This window comes from Schistocerca americana, chromosome 3 (assembly GCF_021461395.2).
Source record: "Schistocerca americana isolate TAMUIC-IGC-003095 chromosome 3, iqSchAmer2.1, whole genome shotgun sequence".
In the NCBI taxonomy this organism is placed as follows: Eukaryota; Metazoa; Arthropoda; class Insecta; order Orthoptera; family Acrididae; genus Schistocerca; species Schistocerca americana.
Window position 1 is genome coordinate 724,680,212 of NC_060121.1, and position 26,874 is coordinate 724,707,085.

Sequence of the window (26,874 nt, forward strand, 5' to 3'; positions counted from 1 at the left end):
ACATTAAGTGTAATGCTTTTGTGAAGTTCGTCTTACTTCTTGACTTTTGGCTGTTATTAGGTTTTATTTCTGGACGAGATTATCGGCAGGAGAGAGTAGAAACCAATTCCAGTTGCATACAATGTAGTGAGTGTTTTTGGTTATCGTTTTCCAGTCAATTGGTCGGAACTGACTGTCTTTTGAATGTAGTTGAACTGTTACTACAATTTCTTCTCACTGTTCTCGTGAACAGACATCGAGTGTTCGAACACCAAATACGGAAACAAGATCTCCCGTTTAACAACTCGGATCGGTTTTTATCGGCAGTTCTCGAGACCAAAATGAGAACAGTTGCTGAATGTTCTCGTGAAAATTCTCGTTTGTCGGACGAATATTCGTTTCCTTTTATTATTATTAGTAGTAGTAGTAGTTTTATTCATCCGTATACCATTTTTACAAGGATACTGAACGTTTTTTGGAGTAGTAGTAGTTTTCTTCATCCATATACCATTTTAACAAGGATACTGAACGTTTTTTGATATTGCCATCTAATAACTACAAAATAATTCATAGGAGGGGCTCAAATGAAAACGAGACAGATGGGAAAAAATAAGTAAATTGTTTATTATTTCAAAAGTTTAAGTAGTCCTAAGTTCTAGGGGACTGATGACCTCAGATGTTAAGTCCCATAGTGCTCAGAGCCATTTCAACCATTTGAAGAATGTTTGCGGTTGCCCACAGAACCAATATCGTATCCATGCTTGCAGCTTTTCTTCCGAAGCAAATCGACGGCTACGATTGTCTTTCTTCAGGGCTCCACAAACACGGAAATCACATGGGGAGAGATCGGGACTGTATGAAGGATGTGTTCGGGCTTCCCAGCGAAACTTCTGCAGCATACTCGAAACAACCTTCAACAAAGTGCCCGCGCACAGGTTGCCATAGTTGTTTCGAGTACGCTGCAGAAGTTTCGCTAGAAAGCTCTAGCTCAACCACCATACTGTCCCGATCTTTGCCCATGTGATTTCCTTATTTTTGGAGCCCTGAAGAAAGACATTTATAGGCGTCTATTTGCTTTGGACGAAGAGCTGCAAGCATGGACACAATCACGATTCCGTAAACTACCACAAACATTTCTCCATGAAGGCATTGACCATTTTATCTCACTGTGGGATAGATGTATTAACAGCTACGGCGATTAGTTTTGAAATAATAAACAGTTTACATACTTTTTTCTCATCTTCCTCATTTCCATTTGACCGTCCCTTACACTTACAGGTTTAGTTTGACAAGGATGGGTCACGGCCGTCACCTCATACTAAGAATCATTCCGGCATTTGCCTTACGTAACTTAGGGAAACCATGGAAAATGTAAATCAGGATGGCCAGATGAAGACTTGAGCCCCATTCTCCGTAATATAAGGCTAGTCTTTTTAAAACAGTTCTACCACATTCGGCTTATCCCTGGTGTACTTCACAGCATCAGAGATAAGTTATTTAACAATGTAAAAGGATAGTACCACACTGTTCATTCATTTCTTACTCCCAGTCACTGCACACACTGCATACACTACACACACACATTGTTTAGTAACATAACACTACACACACTACCAGATGATGTCATAGCGACGATGTGTGTTTCCATTTTGTGTACCACAACCAGGAATTTGCTCTCCTGGAGAAACTGAGTCAGCATTCTCTATAACGAGTGAGATGTTGAGCTCAGAAAGATAAGGTGTTAGTATTATGCATTCCTGGAAATTGAAATAAGAACACCGTGAATTCATTGTCCCAGGAAGGGGAAACTTTATTGACACATTCCTGGGGTCAGATACATCACATGATCACACTGACAGAACCACAGGCACACAGACACAGGCAACAGAGCATGCACAATGTCGGCACTAGTACAGTGTATATCCACCTTTCGCAGCAATGCAGGCTGCTATTCTCCCATGGAGACGATCGTAGAGATGCTGGATGTAGTCCTGTGGAACGGCTTGCCATGCCATTTCCACCTGGCGCCTCAGTTGGACCAGCGTTCGTGCTGGACGTGCAGACCGCGTGAGACGACGCTTCATCCAGTCCCAAACATGCTCAATGGGGGACAGATCCGGGGATCTTGCTGGCCAGGGTAGTTGACTTACACCTTCTAGAGCACGTTGGGTGGCACGGGATACATGCGGACGTGCATTGTCCTGTTGGAACAGCAAGTTCCCTTGCCGGTCTAGGAATGGTAGAACGATGGGTTCGATGACGGTTTGGATGTACCGTGCACTATTCAGTGTCCCCTCGACGATCACCAGTGGTGTACGGCCAGTGTAGGAGATCGCTCCCCACACCATGATGCCGGGTGTTGGCCCTGTGTGCCTCGGTCGTATGCAGTCCTGATTGTGGCGCTCACCTGCACGGCGCCAAACACGCATACGACCATCATTGGCACCAAGGCAGAAGCGACTCTCATCGCTGAAGACGACACGTCTCCATTCGTCACTCCATTCACGCCTGTCGCGACACCACTGGAGCCGGGCTGCACGATGTTGGGGCGTGAGCGGAAGACGGCCTAACGGTGTGCGGGACCGTAGCCCAGCTTCATGGAGACGGTTGCAAATGGTCCTCGCCGATACCCCAGGAGCAACAGTGTCCCTAATTTGCTGGGAAGTGGCGGTGCGGTCCCCTACGGCACTGCGTAGGATCCTACGGTCTTGGCGTGCATCCGTGCGTCGCTGCGGTCCGGTCCCAGGTCGACGGGCACGTTCACCTTCCGCCGACCACTGGCCACAACATCGATGTACTGTGGAGACCTCACGCCCCACGTGTTGAGCAATTCGGCGGTACGTCCACCCGGCCTCCCGCATGCCCACCATACGCTCTCGCTCAAAGTCCGTCAACTGCACATACGGTTCACGTCCACGCTGTCGCGGCATGCTACCAGTGTTAAAGACTGCGATGAAGCTCCGTATGCCACGGCAAACTGGCTGACACTGACGGCGGCAGTGCACAAATGCTGCGCAGCTAGCGCCATTCGACGGCCAACACCGCGGTTCCTGGTGTGTCCGCTGTGCCGTGCGTGTGATCATTGCTTGTACAGCCCTCTCGCAGTGTCCGGAGCAAGTATGGTGGGTCTGACACACCGGTGTCAATGTGTTCTTTTTTCCATTTCCAGTAGTGTACATTGTACAGCTTTGGAAGAACCTTTTTTCAGAAAAGAAAAATAGTGTGAAAGTTGTGTGTGAAATGATATACGTTTCATTATCATTGTTATTATTTATCTGTATTACATTTTTTTACCAAACTTCTAATCTGTCTTATCTAAGTAATTCTTCATTGTATAGAATGTACTGCTTAAAAGGTTCTTTTTAGCAGCACTTTTAAATAAATTTGTTTTAATATTCTCTTTAATCTGATCGGACAATTTATTGTACAGTTTTATTCGTTTGTGGGAAATACTATTTGGAGTTTTATGTTTATTCTTCCTTGTCAAATGCATGTTCAGTGTAGCTCTTGTTCCATGGCCATGGACAGAGCTGTTTGTGCAGTATTAATCAATGTTATTTTTGAGGTAAATGGACTCTCATGGTGTAGTTAAAATCTCGCAGTGTTTCGGACAGATTTTTACAACGAACTCGACTACCATATTTGGTTATTATTCTTATGGCCCTTTTCTGCAGTTCGTAAACTGTCTTCAGATTTTCTGCATTTGGTACCAGCAAATAATTTTGTTTCCAGTGCCTCCTGCTATGGGAATTCGCACAAGAGCGTTCACTTGCTGTACAAAAAATAACACTATATTGAAATTTGTGCATAAAATTTAACGAAAATTGGCCCAGGCAATCTTTATATTTGCATTAAGATAACCCTATAGAATTTCGCCGTATTTTCGTGATTCTTTCCATACACTTTCAAAAAAATTATGAAAGCACAAGAGGAGAAAATACAGCGTGTCTCAAAAGAAAGTTTATATTTGAAGAGCTCTCTGAGCATGCGTAACAAATACACTACACACACTACCAGATGATATCATAGCGACGATGTGTGTTTCCATTTTGTGTACCACAACCAGGAATTTGCTCTCCTGAAGAAACTGAGTCAGCATTCTCTATAACGAGTGAGATGTTGAGCTCAGAAAGATAAGGTGTTAGTATTATACATTGTACAGCTTTGGAAGAACCTTTTTTCAGAAAAGAAAAATAGTGTGAAAGTTGTGTGTGAAATGATATACGTTTCATTATCATTGTTATTATTTATCTGTATTACATTTTTTACCAAACTTCTAATCTGTCTTATCTAAGTAATTCTTCATTGTATAGAATGTACTGCTTAAAAGGTTCTTTTTAGCAGCACTTTTAAATAAATTTGTTTTAATATTCTCTTTAATCTGATCGGACAATTTATTGTACAGTTTTATTCGTTTGTGGGAAATACTATTTGGAGTTTTATGTTTATTCTTCCTTGTCAAATGTATGTTCAGTGTAGCTCTTGTTCCATGGCCATGGACAGAGCTGTTTGTGCAGTATTTATCAATGTTATTTTTGAGGTAAATGGACTCTCATGGTGTAGTTAAAATCTCCCAGTGTTTCGGACAGATTTTTACAATGAAGTCGACTACCATATTTGGTTATTATTCTTATGGCTCTTTTCTGCAGTTCGTAAACTGTCTTCAGATTTTCTGCATTTGTTACCAGAAAATAATTTTGTTTCCAGTGCCTCCTGCTATGGGAATTCGCACAAGAGCGTTCACTTGCTGTACAAAAAATAACACTATGTTGAAATTTGTGCATAAAATTTAACGAAAATTGGCCCAGGCAATCTTTATATTTGCATTGAGATAACCCTATAGAATTTCGCCGTATTTTCGTCATTCTTTCCATAAACTTTTAAAAAAATTATGAAAGCACAAGAGGAGAAAAAACAGCGTGTCTCAAAAGAAAGTTTATATTTGTGAAGAGCTCTAAGCATGCGTAACAAATCGGAGGAGAGTGGGGGATACGTTCATTGCTTGCTTGATCCTTTGGAATTCAGTCGATATGGAGCGCTTCTCGGGAGCGGACCGCTCCTTCTGTGTGCGAAAATTGTACAAAAACTGTGATTCGGCGACTGTAGCACGGAGGGAATTTTGGAGTAATTATGTACTGCATAACGTAAACGATGATCCAAGTGTTCCCCTTATCCGCAGATGGATGAAAAAGTTTGAGGAGACAGGGTCAACAGTGGCCGAACCGAAATCTGGGAGACCATCCATTCGTAAGCGTCCAAGTTCTTTAAATGTGCATAGGTCATCACTGCACCGAATTCTGCAAAAAGACCTTAAATTGCACCCTTACAAAATTCAGCGGGTTCAAGAATTAAAACCTCAGGATGCCAGACATAGGCTGCAGTTCGCTAATGAAGTGATTCAGAGCTCTTCAGTTAACAACATCTTGTTTTCTGACAAGGCTCATTTTCACCTGAATGGTCACGTCAATAAGGCAAAATGGCGCCACTGGAGCGCAATGAATCCTAAACAGAAACATGACAAACACCTTCATTCGCCAAAAGTTACTCTATGGGCAGCGATGTGGGCTCGAGGAATAATTGGCCAGTACTTTCTCGAGGACGAGAGCGGCTGTGCAGTTACAGTGAACCCGGAACGTTATGCGACGGTGTTAAACGACCTTTTTGGTGCCTGAATTGCAAAACTTTCCTGGTTACATCCAAAGAACATGGTTTCAGCAAGATGGAGCCACAGCACACGCACCCAGTGCGTCTAAAATGCGAGTTCGTAAATTTTTTCTTGGAAAATTGATCTCCAGGAGGAGTGACATAAACTGGCCCCCATTCAGTCAAGATTTGAGCGCCGTGGATTTTGTCTTATGGGGATATATCAAATCTAAAGTGTTTGTCAACAACCCGACTTCTCTGGAACAACAGAAACAAAATACACGTAGCGAAGTCGCAGCCGTGGCAATGTCTGTAGCGTCGCAAGTTGTTCCGAGCAAACGTTTGTTTTAGGATAGCTTGCTGCATGTAACTTTGGGGGCTGACATCTAGGGCCTACCCAGGAGAAACACGTGCACCTGGCACTGCCTGCCGTGGGAAAGCTATTCAATGTCTCTTTCTGAACGCGTACATTCACCACCTATAAGAACCTAAATAAAAGATATTAAATATTATTCAATCATTTTCAAAATCGGCACACTGCCTTTTGTTATTCAGGAGAAGATCGCATAAAAATTTCAACATTGTAACTATCATAGTTTCGGAGATAGAAAAAATTACTTAAAAAGTAAAAACCGACAATTAGGGAATTAAATTCAGTTAGGAACTATAACAGTTTATCTTTTGGTTTCATTTAAAAAACATAAACAGAACTTTCAATGTCCAGAATTAATTAATTGAGATTTTCATATTTTTCGTTTTCGTAATATAAAACTCAGACAAAATTATTAGTTGTGTCTCATATCTCACTAGGGGCAAGATACATACTGCCTACAGGAAAATTAAAGAGACCTTTGGAGAAAAGAGAACCACTTGTATGAATATAATGAGCTCAGATGGAAACCCAGTTCTAAGCAAAGAAGGGAAAGCAGAAAGGTGGAAGGAGTATATAGAGGGTCTATACAAGGGCGATGTACTTGAGGACAATGTTATGGAAATGAAAGAGGATGTAGATGAAGATGAAATGGGAGATACGATGCTGCGTGAAGAGTTTGACAGAGCACTGAAAGACCTGAGTCGAAACAAGGCCCCCGGAGTAGGCAACATTCCATTAGAACTACTGACGGCCTTAGGAGAGCCAGTCCTGACAAAACTCTACCATCAGGTGAGCAAGATGTATGAGACAGGAGAAATACCCTCAGACTTCAAGAAGAATATAATAATTCCAATCCCAAAAAAAGCAGGTGTTGACAGATGTGAAAATTACCGAACTATCAGTTTAATAAGTCACAGCTGCAAAATACTAACGCGAATTCATTACAGACGAATGGAAAAACTGGTAGAAGCCGACCTCGGGGAAGATCAGTTTGGATTCCGCAGAAATGCTGGAACACGTGAGGCAATACTGACTTTACGACTTATCTTTGAAGAAAGATTAAGGAAAGGCAAACCTACGTTTCTAGCATTTGTAGACTTAGAGAAAGCTTTTGACAATGTTGACTGGAATACTCTCTTTCAAATTCTGAAGGTGGCAGGGGTAAAATACAGGGAGCGAAAGGCTATTTACAATTTGTACAAAAAACAGATGGCAGTTATAAGAGTCGAGGGGCACGAAAGGGAAGCAGTGGTTGGGAAGGGAGTGAGACATGGTTGTAGCCTCTCCCCGATGTTATTCAATCTGTATATTCAGCAAGCAGTAAAGGAAACAAAAGAAAAATTTGGTGTAGGTATTAAAACCCATGGAGAAGAAATAAAAACTTTGAGGTTCGCCGATGACATTGTAATTCTGTCAGAGACAGCAAAGGAGTTGGAAGAGCAGTTGAACGGAATGGACAGTGTCTTGAAAGGAGGATATAAGATGAACATCAACAAAAGCAAAACGAGGATAATGGAATGTAGTCGAATTAAGTCAGGTGATGCTGAGGGAATTCGATTAGGAAATGAGACACTTAAAGTAGTAAAGGAGTGTTGCTATTTGGGGAGCAAATGCGTCTGTATGTCAGGATTGGTGCAGGCCAGTTTTGGCGCGAGTATGATCATGAGCTAGCATTCTGATTGACAGTGAGTATGATCAGCCAATCAGAATTGAGACGGTTCCCGCTCGTTACCTGGTAGTTATACTGGGAGTGAGGCTGGAGGAAGGGAGTCGCTCGCTAGCTTTGAACGCGGACGGCCTTGTTACTAGTGCCATTCAAAATAATGTGTAAGATGAAGAATTACTTAGTGTTTGAGTTATTTGTGAGCTAAGTCTATAGCAGTTGTTGTTGAGGACTGCTTGGCAAAATTTCAGAGATTTTGTCTAAATCTGTTGGACAGATATTCGCGTGTGAAATATTGGCCTTCATAGTATCCACGTGGCATGTTTCAGTATTCAACCACGGAGCATTTTTTGCCGAGCAGTTTCTTTTTTAGAAATCCACAAGAAGGACCGAATGTAATAACTCATATTAGTGGTGAGATTAATGACTGTGAAAACGTTGTTTATCTCAGGTCGTGTTTGGACAGATTTCAGGCAGCTGTACATGTGAAATGTGTGTTTGAATTGTGAACTGGAGGGAAATAGCCAATAGTTTAAATGTGAACTGAATAGTACCTTTTCTTTAGCTATCAAGGACAAAATAAACATTTTTGTGTGGAAATTTCGGACATTATTTTCCAGAAGTCAATCCATTTTCTTACCGCCCAATAAAATTTTTAATACGGTATTTCTACAGAAATTTCTTTCATAACTATAGTTGCGCAGCCTCAGTAATTGTAGATATTAGACGGTGTTTTTCATCAACGCTGCTTTCACATCATCTTGTAACTATCTACGTTGCCGAGTGAAGGGACATTGAGCAGACACAGTTCTGAGGTAGGTGAATTTTAATTTTTAGCTTGCTTCACTCTGTGCAAGCGAACTTTTTAACACGGATCCGCCGCATGTCTACATGCCGAACTGTCATGTAAAATGTTGTTCATCGTTTAAATGAATGCCGTAGGCGTACTGGATTGCATTTAAATGACAGTAATTTTAAGAAGTAAATTCCGTAACTGTATATTTCAATAATAAAGATGTTGTCGATAGACTTCAACCTTTATTTTATTTTGACATATCGAATATAAACTTTCTTTTGAGGCACCCAGATCAAAGATAGTCACGACGCAGGCAAGCTACATACACACCCGAGAATCAAATAGACTCGTCTGTGTGTCTGAAGCTTTTGGTGCCCCTAAGAGCAAAGCTGTATTCGTAAAAGGTCTCATTTGTGTATTTGAGATCTTTTGGTTCTGGACGACAGAGTTCTGCATCCCGCCCAACACTGTCGTAGGAGCCCTGATGATAATGCAACGGAACTTAGCGCTGCTGCTTTTGAAGCAACTGTGAAACCTCCCCTTAGAAAAATTAATGAATTACTGTGCTGATAAACCTCTTACATTATTTGATTTTCAAACAGCTGAGCCGAACTGAACGTACTCAGACATTTCTCTCTTTACCTCTGATCATCACTAATCTGACACACAATATTTTTAGCGCAACCCAGTCTGACTTTCAATAATCTCTACAAAAGAATGGCCCTGACTAACAATAAACTATACCTTTCATGAATCACTTACAAAATCTTCGTTACTCGAACTACTGCAATACATCGAGCGTCAATACTGCCAGCTAAATAAAAGATTCTAACTACTGAAGGCACTAACTACTGATAGGCATACTTAGCAAATGAAAGATTTTGATAGAGAACAAACAATGTATTTACCTTAATAGTGTTCAAAAGTCACTATATATATAAGCTAAGCTGATATATATATATATATATCAGTTCATGACATCCAGTCTTACAAATTTACTGTCTCTGATGGACGCACGTCCAGATCATCCGCTCTCAAAACTCTGCCATCTCTCTCCCCACATCCACCACTGCTGGCGGCTCACCTCCAACTGCGCGACGCTACGTGCTGTTCACATCCAACTGCCCAACACTACAATAGCGAATATTCCAACAATGCCAACCAGCCACAGACTTCACACAGCACAGTCAGTGAATTTCATATAGAGCGCTACGTGGCATTACCAACATAAAAACCCAAACAGCCTACTTACAACTGGAAGGTCTGTACCGATCCAGACAGCATGCAGTCGCCTCTACATGATCAATTTGGCCTGTAGGCGACAATTACAAACAATAGTGCCCCGTCTCCCACCCTTACTCTCTGTGCCATGGTGCGCAAAGAAAGTTGGCATGGGAACACCGGTACTGAAACCTGAATCAATGGCGTCGGTTCTCTTCGCTGACGAGCACAGGATTAGTTTGACGTGTGACTTGCGCCATAGGAGAGTGTGGAGACTGCCTAGTGCCAATTCATGTCTCTGGCATGCAATACCATAGGTTCAGTGGGAGGTCGGTCAGATATATTTTGGTTCTTATTATCTTCTTCGACATCCATGGTAACGTGACGGTTGTATAATGTTGGGACTGCAGCTTAAAAACCATTTTACAACCCTACAGTCAGCATTTAGGCTATAGGTTCGGCTTTCAAGATGAAAATATTCGGGCACGTCGCACCCAACTCGCGACCATCTTTCTCCAACCAAATGGAATGGCCTGTGATATATGCTGACATGATTTCGGTTGGGCATGCTTGTGGTCAGATGAAACTTGCTAAGCGTCGTCGAGGGAAATCCCGTGACACTGAACAATCTCAGGAAGGCCGACACCAAAGAGTGGGGCTAGGGGGAGCACAGTAACGTACAGACCATCTTGTGGACAGTGTACCATGGAGGACCTGAGCATGTTACAGTGAACAGGGTGGAGCAACAAGTTACTTAATATTATCCAGCAACAGATTTAGATTTCGCAGAGGTGTTAACTTTTAAGCAAACTGCCTTTATTTTAGTTGTCTTTTTGTTTCTATTTCACACTAAATTTAAATTTTAGTCTCGTAAGGCTTATTCTTTCATTTACTGTTCCAACTAATTTTAAGCCCACATACGTTCGCAAATAGAGGGTTATTACAAATGATTGAAGCGATTTCACAGCTCTACAATAACTTTATTATTTGAGATATTTTCACAATGCTTTGCACACACATACAAAAACTCAAAACGTTTTTTTAGGCATTCACAAATGTTCGATATGTGCCCCTTTAGTGATTCAGCAGACATCAAGTCGATAATCGAGTTTCTCCCACACTCGGCACAGCGTGTCCCCATCAATGAGTTCGAAAGCATCGTTGATGCGAGCTCGCAGTTCTGGCACGTTTCTTGGTAGAGGATGTTTAAACACTGAATCTTTCACATAACCCCACAGAAAGAAATCGCATGGGGTTAAGTCGGGAGAGCGTGGAGACCATGACATGAATTGCTGATCATGATCTCCACCACGACCGATCCATCGGTTTTCCAATCTCCTGTTTAAGAAATGCCGAACATCATGATGGAAGTGTGGTGGAGCACCATCCTGTTGAAAGATGAAGTCGGCGCTGTCGGTCTCCAGTTGTGGCATGAGCCAATTTTCCAGCATATCCAGGTACACATGTCCTGTAACGTTTTTTTCGCAGAAGAAAAAGGGGCCGTAAACTTTAAACCATGAGATTGCACAAAACACGTTAACTTTTGGTGAATTGCGAATTTGCTGCACGAATGCGTGAGGATTCTCTACCGCCCAGATTCGCGCATTGTGTCTGTTCACTTCACCATTAAGAAAAAATGTTGCTTCATCACTGAAAACAAGTTTCGCATTGAACGCATCCTCTTCCATGAGCTGTTGCAACCGCGCCGAAAATTCAAAGCGTTTGACTTTGTCATCGGGTGTCAGGGCTTGTAGCAATTGTAAACGGTAAGGCTTCTGCTTTAGCCTTTTCCGTACGATTTTCCTAACCGTCGGCTGTGGTACGTTTAGCTCCCTGCTTGCTTTATTCGTCGACTTCCGGGGGCTACGTGTGAAACTTGCCCGCACGCGTTCAACCGTTTCTTCGCTCACTGCATGCCGACCCGTTGATTTCCCCTTACAGAGGCATCCAGAAGCTTTAAACTGCGCATATCATCGCCGAATGTCGTTAGCAGTTGGTGGATCTTTGTTGAACTTCGTCCTGAAGTGTCGTTGCACTGTTATGACTGACTGATGTGAGTGCATTTCAAGCACGACATACGCTTTCTCGGCTCCTGTCGCCATTTTGTCTCACTGCGCTCTCGAGCGCTCTGGCGGCAGAAACCTGAAGTGCGGCTTCAGCCGAACAAAACTTTTATGAGTTTTTCTACGTATCTGTAGTGTGTCGTGACCATATGTCAATGAATGGAGCTACAGTGAATTTATGAAATCGCTTCAATCATTTGTAATAGCCCTGTATTTAGGTGGTGTAAAACGTTTTTTGAGAAGTTTGTTTTGTTAGGAAGTATGTTGGACAACGCATCAGAGTAATGCCTGCTATTATTCTGCACAACGAAATATTGTAAAATATTCGACTTTGGTGCCGAAATATTAACTTTTTTCTACATTCTTTGCGACAGCAGACGTTTGTATCCATATTAGGCTAAAAGGGGACCTCCATCCAGACAGGCGAGTACACGCCGACGAAAGTGTTTCTGGCAAACATCGAGCACTGTGATGGGGAATGAAATGTAGATTAATTTCTTTAAATCTGAATTGATTAAGCAGGGGATGAAATGACATCATATAATGAAGCTGGGGAAAAAATCAGCAGGAATAGTAACGGCATGATTCTGGTGGACAGTTTTGGAGAAAGGGAAAACGAACAGTTCCGTGCATTAGAACAGATCTCCGAAGAAACAAATCCTATCTTGATCGTTCCACAATGACTCAGGACATTTGCATGACCTGCAAGACCAGGCACGATTGAGCACCCCAGTGCTCAGACTGCAGAATATGTGTGAGAAGTTCTGTCCCATCCGACCAAAAAGGGACACTAAGGTAAGTTCACTGAATGTGTGGTAGTCCTGCAAAATTCTGTACTAGCTGTGGAAAACAGGCTTTGCCCCTTGTAGGACGAGAATACTTCACCTGAAAAAAAAAACTGAGAAACACTATTGGAAATAATGGTCCGCACTGCTTTCTAAGTTTAAATTCGTTTACTTGTGAACTGAACGAGAAATAAGGTAAGAGGCGTAACTTTCTGACCGACGTCGCGCGGACAGTTATCGTCACAGTACTAGAGACGACCGTACTCTTTAAGTCGTACGCGCAGTAATCATTAGATTTTTCGGCTTATGGTATGATACGCAACTTGCTCCAGGCAACTTACTTGTGCTAGTGATTTTTCCTCTGTAGTCGCTGTACCCAACGTGGTTCTGTCTACTCACCCTTCACTTGCTCAAGTAATGAATAAGCGATGGCTGCAGATCCTGAAATAGTCCAGCACATCGCTAATATAAAATTCTCGGGTTTACGACCGGGCACGTTCGTCGAAATGGTATGACGTCGAAGATGGTAGGAATGACACGCATCGAAACGTCGTACCATTTCGATGAATTCTCCTGGCTGGAAACCCTAGAACTTCATCGTAGCTTAACTCACCGAGAAAGACAACAGGATTATTATCCAGAAAATTATTTAAAATTCTTTAATGAAGCATATTGTATAATTGATTACATTTCTGATTAGTCACGATATTATAAAACGGGCAAATGGTGCACTTAAAGCAAATCGAGCAACTGTACTACCAACAGCCTACTTTCGATCTCCTATATATGGTTTCGCCCGATCTGTCCTAATCTGTATGGAAGTACCCGGTGCTCGGGGAACTTCTGTTCAGATGCCTACTAGTTGAAACTAGGCTGGAAATTCTAAAAGTACTTTTACAGTCAACAGATAGTTCGCTGAATATCCACGGTTGAGAAGTTCGCTTTATATCCCTGGATGGAACAGGGGGATTGGACCTAAATTGTTTCACTACTGGTACAAATCTCTCCTAGCCAAGTGATTTTACATATACCTGTTAGAGAGCGCAAAAATAAATCAATAACTTTGATTAAATACTGTTCTTGTCACCTCAGGATAAGTGAAAATTCAAGTGTCACCCAATTTCGCAATGTACATTCAGTACGTGGATTATGAAGAATTCGCACAGTGAGGCAGAATGTATCCTCAGGGATGTTGGCTGTTTCCTTCCATCTCAGTCTCGAGCTGGGCAAGGTTTGTTGGTCTAAGGCGGTACAGTCACAGACTGACGGGTCTGAACATCGGCGCAGTCAAACGATGTCAGCCTTCCTTGAGGTTATGTGAGCCCCAAACGAACATTTCACTCTAGACATAGTCAGTCTGACAGTATGAGGTGACTACATATTGTTGAACCAGTTGCGCTGGATGCCAGCATTCGGAATGGACTGGACCTGTGGAATAAAGAATGTCTTTTGAAGGGCAGCAGGATTTGTTCGAGGCCAGTAACGCATTTTCTGCTTATCCACGCGTCCACTTTGGTGAAAATGGCCTTCATCTGACCCCAGAATATTTCAGTGAATTTGGCGTTCTCATTGATTTTAACCAACATGTTTTCACGAAATTCTACTCATAATATAGAATCATTATGTTTCAGTATTTGAACAGTATGAAGCTTGTAATAATAAAATTGAATTGTTTGCACTTTCCGGCGTCCAAGCTCCAAAGATGAGGCAATTTTTCGCACGAACTACCAGGAATGCTTACCACTGTAGCTTGCACGGCATCATTGATTTCTGGGGCACATACAGACGATACACACGCAAACTAGGCTTCTTTTCTCTACCCAAAGCCGAACTAGTCTCTTCAAAGTCACGAACCCACGTTTTGATTTCGTGTGTAGAAGGAACTTGACCGTAGGGCAGGATCTCATAGTGGAGCCGAAACACTCCTGGTGCAGCTGTCACACTGTCGCCATCGTGTTAACACGCACTCAACGGCGACCGCACGCTTCACACCGCTACACGGCTGCATTACATCTAAATGTCCATTATTACTCGACAGTTTGACTTGCCCGCTCCGACATCCCCCGCCCCCCCCCCCTTCCCCGGGCCCATCGACCCCCTCCCCCCTCACCACCACCACTTACTGAATATCTACAGGGCTGACCAACACCTCCTTCAAGACTTTCAAGTTTCTCTGCACCACCGCGTAAGTTGTTGTTGTTGTGGTCTTCAGTCCAGAGACTGGTTTGATGCAGCTCTCCATGCTACTCTATCCTGTACAAGCTTTTTCATCTCCAAGTACCTACTGAAACCTACATCCTTCTGAATCTGCTTGTGTATTCACCTCTTGGTCTACATCTACGATTTTTACACTCGACGCTCCCCTTCAATACTAAACTGGAGATCCCTTGATGCCTCACAACATGTCCTACCAACCGACCCCTTCATCTAGTCAGATGTGCCACAAATTCTTCTCCCCAATTCTGTTCAGTACCTCCTCATTAGTTACGTGATATACCCAACTTATATTCAGCATTGTTCTGTAGCACCACATTTATAATGCTTCTATTCTCTCCTTGTCTAAACTATTTATCGTCCATGTTTCGCTTCCATACATGGCTACACTCCACACAAATAGTTTCAGAAAAGATTTCCTGACACTTAATCCTATGCTCGATGTTAACAAATTTCTCTTCTTCAGAAACGTTTTCCGTGCCATTGCTAGTCTATATTTTATATCCTGTGTGTGTGTGTGTGTGTGTGTGTGTGTGTGTGTGTGTGTGTGTGTGTGTGTGAGTGTGAATTCCTAAGGGACCAAACTGCTGAGGTCAGCGGTCCCTAGACTAACTCAGTTCTTAAACTAACTTATGCTAAGAACAACACACACACCCATGCCCGAGGGAGGACTCGAAACCCTGGCGGGAGAAGCCGCGCAATCCGTGACATGGCGCCTCTAACCACATGGCCACTCTGGACAACTTTTATCTCCTCTCTACTTCGACCATCATCAGTTATTTTGCTCCCCAGATACCAAAACTCATCTACTATTTTAAATGTCTCATTTCCTAAGCTAATTCACTCAGCATCACCTGATTTAATTCGACTACATTCCATTATCCTCGTTTTGCTTTTGTTGATGTTCATCTTATACACTCCTTTCAAGACATTGTCCATTCCGTTCAACTGGTCTTCCAGGTCCTTCGCTGTCTCTGACAGAATTACAATGTCATCGGCAAACCTCAAAGCTTTTTTTCTTCTCCATGGATTTTAATACCTACTCCGAACTTTTCTTTTGTTTCCTTTACTGCTCGCTTAATATACTGATTAAATAACTTAGGGGATAGGCTACAACCCTGTCTCACTCACTTCCCAACCACTGCTTCCCTTTCATACCCCTCGACTCTTATAACTGCCATCTGGTTTCTGTACAAATTGTATTTTACCCCAGCCACCTTCCGAATTTGAAAGAGGGTATTCTAATCAAGCTTTCTCTAAGTCTACAAATGCTAGAAACGTAGGTTTGCCTTTCCTTAATCTTTCTTCTAAGATAAGTCGTAGGGTCAGTATCGCCTCACGTGTTCCAACATTTCTACGGAATCCTAACTGATCTTCCCCGAGGTTGGCGTCTACCAGTTTTTCCATTCGTCTGTAATGAATTCGCGTTAGTATTTTGCAGCTGTGACTTATTAAACTGATAGTTCGGTAATTTTCAAACCTGTCCTCACCTACTTTCTTTGGGATTGGAATTATTATATTCTTCTTGAAGTCTGAGGGTATTTCTCTTGTCTCATACATCTTGCTCACCAGAAGGTAGAGTTTTGTCAGGACTGGCTCTCCCAAGGCCGTCAGTAGTTCTAATAGAATGTTGTCTACTCCGGGGCCTTGTTTCGACTCAGGTCTTTCAGTGCTCTGTCAAACTCTTCACGGAGTATCATGTCTCCCTTTTCATCTTCATCTACGTCCTCTTCCATTTCCATAACACTGCCCTCATTGGCATCGCTATTGTACAGACCCTCTATATACTCCATCCACTTTTCTGCTTGCCCCTTTTTGCTTAGAAGTGGGTTTCCATTTGTGCTCTTGTCTTGATATTCATACAAGTGTTTCTCTTATCTCGAAAGGTCTCTTTAATTTTCCTGTAGCAAGTATTTATTTTGCCCATAGTGATATATGCTTCTACATCCTTACATTTGTCCCCTAGCCACCCCTGCTTAGCTATTTTGCGCTTCCTGTCGATCTCATTTTTGAGACGTTTGTATTCCTTTTTGTCAGCTTCATTTACTGCATTGTTATATTTTCTCTTTTCATCACTTAAATTTAATATCACTTCTGTGTCGTCTTTTTACCTACTTGATCCTCTGCTGCCTTCACTATTTCATCTCTCAATGCTACCCATTCTTCCTCTACTGTATTTCTTTCCCCTGTTTTTGTCAATTGTTCCCTAATGCTCTCTCTGAAACTCTCTACGACCTCTGGTTCTTTCAGTTTATCCAGGTCCCATCTCCTTAAATTCCCACCTTTTTGTAGTTTCTTCAGTTTTAATCTACAGTTCATAACCAATATATTGTGATCAGAGTCCACATCTGCCCGTGGAAATGTCTTACAATTTAAAACATGGTTCTTAAATCTCTGTCTTACCATTATATAATCTATCTGAAACCTTCCAGTGTCTCCAGGTCTCTTCCACGTATACAACCTTCTTTCATGATTCTTGAATCAAGTATTAGCTATGGTTAAGCTATGTCCGCAACTCGTGGTCGTGCGGTAGCGTTCTCGCTTCCCACGCCCGGGTTCCCGGGTTCGATTCCCGACAGGGTCAGGGATTTTCTCTGCCTCGTGATGACTGGGTGTTGTGTGATGTCCTTAGGTTAGTTAGGTTTAAGTAGTTCTAAGTTCTAGGGGACTGATGACCATAGCTGTTCAGTCCCATAGTGCTCAGAGCCATTTGAACCATTTGGTTAAGTTATACTCCATGCAAAATTCTACCAGGCGGCTTCCTCTTTAATTCCTTACCCCCATTCAATATCCACCTTGTCTTCCTTTTCCTACTGTTGAATTCCTGTCCCCCATGACTATTAAATTTTCGTCTTCCTTCAATATCTGAATAATTTCTTTTATCTCATCATACACTACTGGCCATTAAAATTGCTACACCACGAAGATGACGTGCTACAGACGCCAAATTTAACCGACAGGAAGAAGATGCTGTGATATGCAAATGATTAGCTTTTCAGAGCATTCACACAAGGTTGGGGCCGGTGGCGACACCTACAACGTGCTGACATGAGGAAAGTGTCCAACCGATTTCTTATACACAAACAGCAGTTGACCGGCGTTGCCTGGTGAAACGTTGTTGTGATGCCTCGTGTAAGGAGGAGAAATACGTACCATCACGTTTCCGACTTTGATAAAGGTCGGATTGTAGCCTATCACGATTGCGGTTTATCGTATCGCGACATTGCTGCTCGCGTTGGTCGAGATCCAATGACTGTTAGCAGAATATGGAATCGGCGGGTTCATGAGGGTAATACGGAACGCCGAGTGAGGTGGCGCAGTGGTTAGACACTGGACTCACATTCGGGAGGACCACGGTTCAATCCTGCGTCCGGCCATCATGATTTAGGTTTTCCGTGATTTCCCTAAATCGCTCCAGGCGAATGCCGTGATGGTTCCTTTCAAAGGGCACGGCCGACTTCCTTCCCCGTCCTTCCCTAATCCGATGAGACCGATGACCTCGCTGTCTGGTCTCCTTCCCCAAACAACCCCAACCAACGGAACGCCGTGCTGGATCCCAACGGCCTCGTATCACTAGCAGTCGATATGACAGGCATCTTATCCGCATGGCTGTAATGCATCGTGCAGCCTCGTCACGATCCCTGAGTCAACAGATGGGGACGTTTGCAAGACAACAACCATCTGCACGAACAGTTTGACGATGTTTGCAGCACCTGGACTATCACTTCGGAGACCATGGCTGCGGCTACCCTTGACGCTGCATCACAGACAGGAGAGTCTGTGATGGTGTACTCAACGACGAACCTGGGTGCACGAATGGCAAAACGTCATTTTCTCGGATGAATGCAGGTTTTTTTTTACAGCATAATGGTGGTCGCATCCGTGTTTGGCGACATCGCGGTGAACGCACATTGGAAGCGTCATATTGGCATATCACCTGGCGTGATGGTATGGGGTGCCACTGGTTACACGTCTCGGTCACCTCGTGTTCGCACTGACGGCACTTTGAACATTGGACGTTACATTTCAGATGTGTTACGACCCGTGGCTCTACCCTTCATTCGATTCCTGCGAAACCCTACATTTCAGCAGGATAATGCACGACCGCATGTTGCAGGTCCTTTACGGGCCTTTCTGGATACAGAAAATGTTCGACTGCTGCCCTGGGCAGCGCATTCTCTAGATCTCTCACCAACTGAAAACGTCTAGTCAATGGTGGCCGAGCAACTGGCTCGTCACAATACGCCAGTCACTACTCTTGATCAACTATGGTATCGTGTTGAAGCTGCATGGACAGCTGTACCTGTACACGCCATCCAAGCTCTGTTTGACTCAATGCCCAGGCGTATCAAGGCCGTTATTACACCCAGAGGTGGTTGTTCTGGGTACTGATTTCTCAGGATCTATGCACCCAAACTGCGTGAAAATGTAATCACATGTCAGTTCTAGTATAATACATTTGTCCAATGAATACCCGTTCATCATCTGCATTTCTTCTTGGTGTAGCAATTTTAATGGCCAGTAGTGTATATTTCTTCAATCTCTTCATCATGTGCGGAGCTAGTTGGCATATAAACTTGTACTAGTGTGGTAAGTGTGGGCTTAGTGTCTATCTTGGCTACAATAATGCGTTCAGTATGCTGTTCGTAGTAGCTTACCCGCACTCCTATATTTTCAATCATTATTAAACCTACTCCTGCATTACCCCTGCTTGATTTTGTATTTTTAACCCTGTATGCACCTGACCAGAAGTCTTTTTCCTTCTGCCATCGAACTTGCTTGACTTGTGGAAACTGGTATATATGTGCAATGCATCGTATACGAGCTATCAATATAACTGAATAGGAACTGGACAAAAAAGTATTCTAGCACAGGTAATTGCAGATAAGATGTATCTTCGCTGTAACGACGAGAAAAGTTCGTAGTGGGCTACACTTGGGCATTGAATGCGGGCGAAATTCTAGAAATCTCCTGGTGTGAATGTGTGGAAAAATCGTCTTACAGATCTGTTTTAAGCTAACATTTCAGTTACGAGGCGTTAGTAATAGCATGCGGAAAAATAATGCATTATCACACTAGGTAACCTGTGTAGGATTAAATTACGCTTAGTGGTGTGCATGCAGTTAATACAGATTAACAATAAATACATTAAATAGAAGAAAAATCTACATATTTTATTCATATGCAAGTGGCAAAAGATAACTAAAGCATTTACGCGATTTTATGTGTTTTAAATGGAACGTCAAGATGTTAAATCGTCGAATATTTTGTACCAAATGTGTTCAGAATTCGACAACGATTGTCTATAAAAGCACTGTCATTTGTCTGCACCAAAGAAAGAATAATGAATGAAGTTTACCGCGAAGGAGAGCCGTAAGACTGTACACCCGTAGTAATAAATACTACATGAACGACGGCGATCGTTTTTGCATGTAAAAAAAAAGCAGCCAAAGAGATAGAAAAAACGTTTTCGTTACGTAGAAAAATCGTTTAAAGCTCTAGTAATATGTATTCTTAAATGTAGGACTATTTGGAAAACATGGTTTACCTTTCAATACGTCTCATCTAAACACAGTAAACAGGCCGCATCTACAGTAGGCAACAGGACACAACGTTAACACTAAAACTTTATTTACAGAATGTCACTAGTATAAAGATAGATTATTAGTAATTATTCCATAGCACTCACCTCAAATGCTGAGTCAAGAGCCAATTCTGAAGTCCAACTTCTTCTCCCTCAACTGCGAACTTCTGTAAAGAAAGCAATTTCATTTCATTTGGCGCTTCAGACTTTTGCAGCTTTTGTGAAGTTTGGAAGGTAGGAGACGAGGTACTGGGAAAACTGAAGTTGTGAGGACGGGTCATGAGTCGTGCTTTGGTAGCTCAGTCGGTAGAGTACTTGCCCGCGAAAGGCAAAGGTCCTGAGTTCGATTCTCGGTCTGGCACACAATTTTAGTGTGTTTAGTAGTAGAAGTTTCATATCAGCGCATATTCCGCTGCAGAGTGAAAATCTCATTCTCATTCTGCAACATTGTCTGAATAATGAGACAGTCGTGAGAACGATGGCGCACAAGCGGGAATCGAAGGCATTAATTTTTCTGTTAATGTAAATGGAGGCAGGTTTAGCGCTCTCCCGGGATAACAAAAGACAAGTCAGATCTCCATAACTACTCTAAACACTTTTGCTTTTCATGTTTCATCTGTTTTCTGCGTCGACATCTATTCAACATGCACTATGTCCAGCTCTACGAAATTAGCATAATAATATATCCACCAGATAAAAACAACAAATCTAGATTACTGTTGCCCGCATACTTTCAAAAAAGGAGGAAATAGGTATCTGTGTTGTTGTTATGACATAATATGTATTCACTTACATAATCAGTGATCAGGAGGAAGTCATGCACCCAAATACAAATGAAAAATGATTAAATAAACACGAAGTAAAACAACGGCAACAGCAGTTTGAATGTTTCAGTCATGTCAGGGGTTTTGACAGAATTCATTAGAGTAGGTGCGATGTGGACTTCCAAAGACGCCCATGCCGTTGAGTTGCGAGGCTGACTTTTGGGTTAAGAGAAGTAAGCTTCATGGGTTCAGAAGTCTAAACAGCTGCACCTTTATTCATCTAAGCGCTCTATATAAGTGGGACCTCCAGCGCCTAGAAGCCATTCGCCAACTCACCTCAGAAGATGTTGCCCGCAGCTGGCAACGAAACGTCAGGAAGGAGAAGAAGTTTTATATATGGACCACGGCAATTCAGCCCGGAGTTTTAATTAATGAAGACGCCGGCCGTGAAAGCTTACATGCTATGATTAGCTGCACCTTTGTTATCCTCTTCTCAATACTCTGCATTGTCTTCCACGTCTGTTACCTTCATCTTATCCTAAACTAAGCTGCGAAAAGAATAGAGTCGCCAACAACAGACTTTTCATAAATTTTATTTAATGTTTGGGAAACATAGAACGCCGCCCCCCCCCCCCCCCCCCCCATTACGTAAATTATACCTTTGAAGAAAAGAAAAGTAACTGTATGAATATCAAGAGATCAGAAATGCAGCCAGTAGTCGGCAAACAAGAGGAAGTTGAAAGATGGAACGAATATATAGACGTTTTAAAATTTTTAACACGGCTGGAGCAGCAACCATAGAACGAAATTTCCTTGTAGAAATCGTAAAGAGCCATTCAGTTGCAAACTGGAAAGTTTATTAAAACTCATTTACCATGATTTCAAATTTTATAAAAAAGTCTTCTTCGGAAGGAAATATATACACATCAAAAAAGCTTTGCATCATCTCGGTTTCGAGAGTTCCGGAACATGTACAGAAAACTGGAATAGAGATCAACATAAACATCATTTCCGCCGTTTTTATTGCTCATGAAAACCACACATTGCATGTTGTACCACCATACAGCGAGACCTTTCAGAGGTGGTGGTCCAGATTGCTGTACACACCTTACCTCTAATACCCAGTGGCACGTCCTCTTGCACTGATGCATGCCTATATTCGTCGTGGCATACTATCCACAAGTTCATCAAGGCACTGTTGGTCCAGATTGTCCCACTCCTCAACGGAGATTCGGCGTAGATTCCTCATAGTGGCTGGTGGGTCACGTCGTCCATAAACAGCCCTTTTCAATCTATCATAGGCATGTTCGAAAATGTTAATGTCTGGAGAACATGCTGGTCATTCTAGCCGAGCGATGTCGTTATCCTGAAGGAAGTCATTCACAAGATGTGCACGATGGGGGCGCAAATTGTCGTCCATGAAGACGAATGCCCCACGAATACGTGCCGATGTGGTTGCACTATCGGTCGGAAGATGGCATTCACGTATCGTACAGTCGTTACGGAGCCTTCCATGACCACCAGCGGCGTACGTCGCCCCACATAATGCCACCCCAAAACAGCGGGGAACCTCCACTTTGCTGCACTCGCTGGACAGTGTGTCTAAGGCGTACAGATTGACCGGGTTGCCTCCAAACAAGTCTCCGACGATTGTCTGGTTGAAGGCATATGCGACACGCATCGGTGAAGATAACGTGATGTCAATCCTGAACGGTCTATTCGGCATGTTGTTGGGCCCATCTGTACCCCGCTGCATGGTGTCGTGGTTGCAAAGGTGGACCTCGCCATGGACGTCGGGAGTGAAGTTGCACGTCATGCAGCCTATTGCGCATAGTTTGAGTCGTAAAACGACGTCCTGTGACTGTACGAAAACATTATTCAACATGGTGGCGTTGCTCCGAGCCGTAATCCGTAGGTAGCTTTCATCCACTGCAGTAGTAGCCCTTGGGCGGTCTGACCGAGGCATGCCATCGACAGTTCCTGTCTCTCTGTATCTCGTCTATGTCCTAACCACATCGCATTGGTTCACTCCGAGACGCCTGGACACTTCCCCTGTTGAGCGCCTTTTCCGGCAAAAAGTAACAATGCGGACGCGATCGAACGGCGGTATTGACCGTCTACGCATGCTTGAACGACAGAAAACACGAGGCGCGACGTCCTTCTTGGTGGAATGAGTGGAACTGGTCGGCTGCCGGACCCCCTCCGTCTAATAGGCGCTGCTCATGCATGGTTGTTTACATCTTTGGGCGGGTTTAGTGACATCTCTGAAAAGTCAAAAGGACTGTGTCTTAATACAACATCCACAGTCAACGTCTATCTTCAGCAGTTCTGGGAAACGGGCTGATGCAAAACTTTTTTTGATGTATGTAGATAACTGGACTGCGTGTTGTGGCAGATGTACTTTAAAATATAACCGAAGGCGTCAGTCAAATACAAAATTTCTCCTTCATAATGAATTAAAACATGGACAACATGGTTGTAGTCGCATTGCTCCCCAATGTACAGCTAGTGCACCAGCTTTATGTTGGGGAGGAATAAACCTTCCAATTTGCAACAGACTGGCTGTTTACTATTTTTACAAGATTATGCAGAAGTGCTATACAAGGGCAATGCACTTGAAGGCAATATCCTAGAATGCAAACAGAAAATAGATGAATATGAAACGGGAGATGTTGCAAGAAATTATTGACAGAGCACTGAAAGTCTTAAGTCGACACTAGGCTTCTGGAGTAGACGACATTCCCTAGCCAAGAAAAAAACTATTCAATTTGGTGTGCAAGGTACATGAGACAGCCAAATATCCTCATAATTAAAGAAGAATGTAATAATTTCAGTCTGAGAAAGGCAGGAGATGACAGGTGTGAGTATTATCAGACTGCCAGTGCAATAAGACATGGTAGCAAAGCACGGGCATGGATTATTTAGAGATGAGTAGAAAAAGTGGTAGATAAGGAAAACTTTTTTCACGATGTTGAACGTAATACACTTGAAATTCAGAAGGCATAAGGGATAAAATACAGGGCACGAAAGTTTATCTACAGCTTGTACTGAAAATGGACCGCAGTTATAAGAGCGAAGGCCGTGAAAAGGAAATAGTAGTTGAGAAGGGATTGAGACAGCGTTATAGTTTATCCCATATGTTATCAATCTGTATGTGAAGAAATTTGTAAGAAAAACCACGGCGAAATTTGGAAAGTTGATTAAAGTTCAGAGAGGAGAGGTAAACACTTTGAGGTTTACCGACGACATTTTAATTCTGTCAGGACGGCAATGGACTTGCAAGAGCAATTGAACGGAATACGTAATGTCTTGATAAGAGGTTACAAGATGATCATCAACAAAAGCAAAACAAGAGTAACTGAGTGTAGTTTTTCTATTTGGGCAGCAAAAGAACTAAGGATGGGCCAACTAGAGAGCATATGAACTGGAGACTGGCAATAACAAGAAAAGCATTTCTTGAAAAGAGAAATTTATTTTTACATGGAGTACAAATTCAAATGTTAGGAAGTCTTTTCTGAAGGTATTTATGGAGTGTAGTGTTGTATGGAAGTGAAACGTGGACGACAAACAGTGTAGACAAGATGAGAATAAAAGCTTTCGAAATGTAGTGTTACAGCGGATATGGGCAGATCGAATTAACTATGAAGAGATACTGCATCAAACTATGGAGAAAAGAAATTTATGGCATAACTTGGCTAAAATAATTTGAACGAGTTAAGCGATTCCAAGTAAGACTCATTGACACTGTCGTCATGAGATACCACATTTTTTTGTTTTGTGAAGTGCACAATTTTATATTTCTGAACATTTACAGCAAGTTGACAGTCTTTGCACCATTTTAAAATCTGCGAAAATCTGGCTGAATATTTCTGCAGCTTTTCCCAGATGACCCTCATTATAGATGACTGTATCATTTGCGAAAACTCTTAGGTTACTACTAATATTTTCCCCTGGGTCATTAACATAGGACACTTCCCTGGGATACGCCTTAAATTACTTGTACAGTACTCATGTCGTTGACTCCCCATCAAAGATAACATGCTGCATTCTCCCTACCAAGAAATTCTCAATCGAGTGAAAAATATTGTTTGATGCTCTATGTGATCGTACATTTGTGTCTACATACATCTTTACATACACTCCTCAGACCACTATGCATTGCATGGCGGTTTGTGCTTGGCAACAATATCAGCCGCCCCGCGTCCAATTCCACTCGCGTATGGAGCAAGAGAACTACGATTGTCTTATTACGCACATACGCTACTCTCTCTCATTCGATTCCAACCAAGGGAGGTGGCAGAGTGGTTAGCAAACTGGACTCGCATTAGGGAGGACGACGGTTCAAACCCGTCTACGGCCATCCTGATTTAGGTTTTCCGTGATTCCCCTAAATCGTTTCAGGCAAATGCCGGGATGGTTCCTTTGAAACGCCACAGCCGATTTCCTTCCTCATCCTTCACTAATCCGAACTTGTGATCCGTCTCTAATGACATCGTTGTCGACGGGACGTAAAACATTAATCTTCTTCTCCCACCAACCACGCCCTATTAAGTCTCTTATATTGCATTTTGTTATGCCCACTGGACCATCACGTATACGACGACTTCAGTGTGAATATTGTCTTCGAATACAAGCGTAATTTCTATTTGTCTCGTTGCGTATTTCTTTAGTTACCTTCTGCACTATACTGTAGCCGTCCTTTGTATGTACGGTACAGGCTTCATCGAGCTGTGTTACTTGGCCGTGAAACATCATTCGCAAGTTGCATTCGTCCATAAGTTTTCCACACTAGTACTCAAGAGTCATCCTTTGATGGGTGGCCGCGGGGCTGGTTGCTCTCACTATCCTTTAAACAGTTAGTCCACCTACCTGAATAGGTTTCAGGTTTCGTGCCCCTTCACCCTGCGATGGTAGGTACTGGTTTAGCCGGCAAAAGCAGCGTTCACGAAAATTCCACTAAAGATGTACCACGCAAAGACTTCATAACTTCACTCCATGGGCAGTAGCTGAAAGTTATAGTGGGTGGGCGTTCTTGCACGAGTCGTTTGAAAAAATGTCAAAATCCTCCTTTTAGTTGGTTTACTGTCTTTGAAACAAGGAAAATATCTATCAGGTCCGTATTTAACATCCCAACATCAATTATGCAATATCACTAACAGTTTCTGTAACAGGTTCACACCCAAAAGCAGCCAGAAGATATTTACCCGACCTGATACTTAGCGCGTCCTCAGTGTTAGTTTAGGTTTTAGTTTTAGTTATGTCATGTTCCGTAGATAATTTTCGCGATTATTTTATCGATATGATGTGGAACAGGTCAGATTACAAGATATATATATATACACTCACTTGGATAGTGTTAATATCAATATTACTAAAAAATTTTGGTTCTACACACGCAACCACATTTATAGGTACAAATTTATTTATTTACTTATTTATTTTACCAATTCTGAAACAGAAACTCGTCCATGGAGTAGAAGGAGTTGTCCAAAAGAAATGATTTTAAGCTAGATTTAAAACTTGATCTGCTACCTGTCAGACACTTTATGTTGTTGGGCAAATGATCAAAGATTTTTGTTACTAAATAATGTATTCCTTTTTGAACAACTGACAGCTTCAATAACGGATAGGAAAGGTCATTTTTCCCTCTAGTGTTGTACGTATGAACATCACTGTTCTTCGCGAACCGAGATAGATTATTTGTAATGAATTTCATTGATCCGCCAGGGTAGCCGAGATCGCTAATGCGCTGCTTCCTGGACTCGGGTCGGCGCGCTGGCCACGGATCG

The 26,874-nt window shown here is 42.6% G+C and overlaps 1 protein-coding gene across 1 annotated transcript in view; it reads right to left on the bottom strand.

The window, feature by feature from the left end:
* The window catches only part of LOC124607057 (putative fatty acyl-CoA reductase CG5065), a 308,518-nt gene that overhangs the window by 199,232 nt on the left and 82,412 nt on the right, over positions 1-26,874 (bottom strand). The window contains exon 2 of the mRNA XM_047139233.1: positions 20,427-20,488. The gene's annotated coding sequence lies outside the window, so the exon portion shown is untranslated. The remainder of the gene's footprint in view (positions 1-20,426; positions 20,489-26,874) is intronic.